Source organism: Chrysochloris asiatica, unplaced genomic scaffold, assembly GCF_000296735.1.
Source record: "Chrysochloris asiatica unplaced genomic scaffold, ChrAsi1.0 scaffold00118, whole genome shotgun sequence".
Taxonomy (NCBI): Eukaryota; Metazoa; Chordata; class Mammalia; order Afrosoricida; family Chrysochloridae; genus Chrysochloris; species Chrysochloris asiatica.
This window is the reverse complement of record NW_006408636.1, coordinates 4,366,913-4,371,293: the sequence shown is the minus strand read 5'-3', so window position 1 is coordinate 4,371,293 and position 4,381 is coordinate 4,366,913.

Genomic DNA, 4,381 nt, shown 5'->3' with positions numbered 1-4,381 from the left:
AGAACTCACCAGTGAAGCCATCTGGGCCTGGACTTGTTTTGGTTGTGAGTTTTTTGATGACCTAATCAATTTCTTCTTTTCTTATGGGTCTGTTCAGGTTTTCTACTTCACTGTTTGTAAATTTAGGTAGGTCATGTTTATCTAAAAATGTATCCATCTCTTCTAAGTTTTCAAATTTGTTGGAGTACAACTCTTCATAGTTTTCTGTTATTATCCTTTTGTTTTTCTTTGGTTCCTTTATGACTTTGCCCATGTGGTTTCTAATATGTGTTATTTGTGTCTTCTCCCTCTTTTCTTTTGTTAGGTTTGCCAGTGGTCTGTCAATTATGTTAATCCTTTCAAATAACCAGCTTCTTATCCTGTTGATTCTTTCTATAGTTTTTCTGTTTTCCATCTCATTTATTTATGCTCTAATATTTATTATTTCTTTTTTGGTGGCTATAGGTTCCCTCTGTTGGTCTGTTTCTAATTGTTGTAGATGCTGTATTAATGTGTTAATTTTAGTTCTTTCTTCTTGTTGTATATTTGCATTTATTGCTATAAGCATTCCTCTCAGTACCTATTTTGCCGTGTCCCAAATAATTTGGTACATTGTGTTTTCATTCTCATTTGTTTCTAGGAACTTTGTGAGTTCATGGTGAATTTCTTCTACTACCCAGTCACTTTTCAGCAGATATTATTCAATTTCCATGTATTTGACTTTATTTCCTTGGTCTTCCTATTGTTGATTTCTAATGTGATAGCATTGTAGTCTTCGAAGATGCTTTGTAGTATTTTGATATTTATAAATTTATGGAGATTTGTTTTGTGGCCTAATAGCTGATTTATTCTGAGGAATGTTCCATATGCACTGGAAAAGATTCTGTATTGTGCTGTTGTTCAGTTGAATGCTCTGTACACATCTATGAAATCCAGTTGTTTGATTGTGTTGTTTAGCTCTTCTGTGTCTTTGTCAAGTTTCTTTCTGATTGTTCCAATCATTTTTGAAAGTGGTGTATTAAAATAACCCGCTATTTTGTAGATTCATCTATTTCTTTCTTCAAATCTATTAAAGTTTGCTTTACATATTTTGGAGCTCTTTCATTGGGAACATAAATATTTATTATTGCTATTTCATCTTGTTCACTTGTCCCTTTAATTATGAGATAATTTCCATCTTTATCTATTATGCTGGGTTTTGCCTTAAAGTGTATTTTATCAGAGATTAGTACTACCACTCCTGTTTGTTTTTTATTGCAATTAGCTATGTATATTTTTTCAATCCTTTTACTTTTAATCTTTTTTTTTTTCTTTGTGTGTGAGATGTGTCTCTTGCAGAGAGCATACTGAAAGATCTTGTTTTCTTATCCATTCTGTCACCTTCCTTCTCTTAACTGGTGCATTGAATCCGTTTACATTCAGAGTAATTATCAATAGGTATGAATTAATTGCTGCCATTTTGTTTGTTTTTCTGTGGTGTTGCTGCTTTCTTTGTTCTGATTTTTGTGTTCTTTTTGTGAGTTTTCTCATAATTTTAATGCTTCCATGTTCTTCATGGATTTTCTTTTTCTTGGTATGTTGTGAAGTGTTAATTTTCTTTGAGGTTACCTTATAGTTCATTAACTTTGTCCTCCATTTAGTGCAGTCTATTTTATCCTGAATATACCTGAATTTCTTACCATCTGGATCTCTGTTCCCACTAGTTTGCCTTTTTTTTGTATTGTAATTGTTTTGATCATAGACTGACCTCCCAGATTCTCTGAGTTTATTCTTATAATTTTGTTCTGTCTTCGAATGTTCTTTCTGTCGATTTAGTTCTGGAGCGGTGGTGCTGCTACATTCCTCAGTCTCCTGTTGTTGTCTGTTCTTGTTAGTTCTCAGTCCACAGAATTCCCTTTAGGATGTTTTGTAGTGGAGAATTAGCTTTGGCAAAATCCCTTAGAGTCTGTTTATCTTCAAATGTTTTGATTACACTTTTCATTTGATTGATAGCTTTGGTGGGTAAATGATTCTTGTTTGGCAGCTTTTTTTTTTTTTTTTTTTTTTTTTTAAGGGTTTTATATATGTCTCGCCATTGCCTTCTTGCTTGCATGGTTTCTGCTGAGATATCCAAGATTTATCTGAGTTGCTTGCTTTTGTATGCAACGTTTCTCTTTTCCCTAGCTTCTTTCAGGAGTGTCTCCTTATCTTTGATTTTGGAGAGCTTGATTATGATATGTCTCAGTGATTTTCTTTTGGGGTCTATCCTTCCTGTGGTTCGTTGAGCTTCTTGAATATTTATCTTTTCACTTTTCAGGATGTTAGAGAAATTTTCTTCCAGCAGTTCTTCAACTATTTCATCTGTGTAATTGTGTGAGTCTTCTTGCTCTGGAATGCCAATAATTCTTAAGCTGTTCCTCTTCATGTTGTCCAACATGAATCTTAGACCTTCTACAGATATTTTATCCTTTTTTCTCTTTTCTCTTCTATCTCAGTGGTATTGAGAGATTTGTCTTCTAGATCACTGGTTCTGCCTTCCGTCTCTACTATTCTACTCCTTTGCCCTTTCAGTGTATTTTCTATTTCTGATATTCTATTATTGATCAGTTGGAGCTCTTTCTGTAGGTTTTGAATTACTTCCAATGTGGTATCTATCTTATTTTATTGTTCCTGTAGCACTTTTCTGACATCTTCTTTATTTATCTTAAGTCCATTGTACAGTGTTTTGAAACATTTTATAATCACTTTTCTGAACTCCTTCTCAGGCATTTCCAAGGCCTTCCCTCCTTCCAGAATGGAGTACAATTCTACCTCTAGGTCATTTTTCTAAGACATTTTATGTTGTTTTTTGGACATGTGTTGATATGATGGTCCTCTGTTTTAGCTTCTTGGACGTGTTTAGTGTTTATCTGTGACCTTAATACTTAATTGATTATGTGTTTTGGTATATTTTATGCTTTCTTATTGCCTCCAGGTAGTTGTGATCTAGATGTGGGCTTCCTTTTTCACTCTTTTTATTGTTTAACTCAGAGTAACATTCACAGGTGTTGTCTGCCTCCCTGGTATATGGCAGATGGTAATGGTTCTTGCCTGGATTTTGATGTTTTATAGATTGTGATTTTAGCTTGAGTAGCGTAGTGGTTATGAATCAAGCTGCGAACCTTAAGGTCAGCGGTTCAAAACTACCAGCCGCTCCACGGGAGAAAGATGAGGCTTTCTACTCCCGTAAAGATTTACACCCTCGGAAACCCTGTACAGGGTTTCTATGGGTCAGAACCAACTCGATGGCACTTAATAACAACAACATATGACAGAAGTTTCTGCCTCTTCTTGTGTAATATAGGGAGAGATAGAGTCCCACAAAAGTGGAAGGGGAAGTATAAAACAGCAAAACAGCAACAGCAAAAAATAAAAAATAAAATAATAAAATCAAGAAAACAACAACAACAAAAAACTAGATTTGTTACTGTAGTCTGTAATCACAGAAAAGGGAGAGGATGGAGAGAAGAAAAAAAATCTGTAGCATAATATATGTATGACTTTTATGTCCTTTTTCAGCCTCTTGCCTTCAAAGCTGTCTGATAGATTTCAAGATGCCACTGTTGGTCGTTACACTGTACCTCAGGATTTAATTTAATTTTCAGCCGGTTTTGTTTTTAAACTCTCTTTTCCACTCCACACACCTTATTCTAGCCTTTTCCGTTATAAAAAACAAAACTTCAACAACAACAAAAAAAAAACAGTTCAGGGCTGGCTCTTGGGCTGAAAGGATCTGTGCACATGCACGGCCAGTGGTGGGATCCGGTGTTGTTCACTCTCTCAAGCACTCCCTGTAGTCACCAGAATGGAGGTGAACAAACAATGGGTGTCCAATGAACAGATACCAAAAAAAAAGAAAAAAAAAAAAGAAAGAAAAGAAAATCAGAACAAAGCCAAATCTTCAAAGTGTATTGTCCACCTTTGCTCTGAGGTTCCCGTGATGTTTTTCCATGGTGTGTCTGCTCCCCTGCTTGGTCTTGCTGAGTGATCTCACTCAAGTTGTTGGCTCTGTGCTGCCAAGCCTGGTATATTCAAAAGCACAAGATTTTTTACTATGCTACAAGTTCCACTAGGTATAAGCCTTCAAGCTTTTAAAATATCCCTGCCTATGAGGTTCCGTGTTTTGGAGCACTGCCCTGAATCTGCTTTTCCTGGTATTTTATGGTTTTGTTGTCAGTGAACCTCATTGCACCTCTCTATGCTAGCCACCATCCTCTAATACTTTTTATAAATCAATCATATCCCTCATACTAAAACCAGGGAAAGATATCTTTAAGAAAACAAAAATTGAGATCAACACCCCCCATGAGCATTGTTGTGAAAATTCTCAAAAAAAAAAAAAAAAAAAAATTTCTAGCTAACAGAATTCAACAATATATCAATA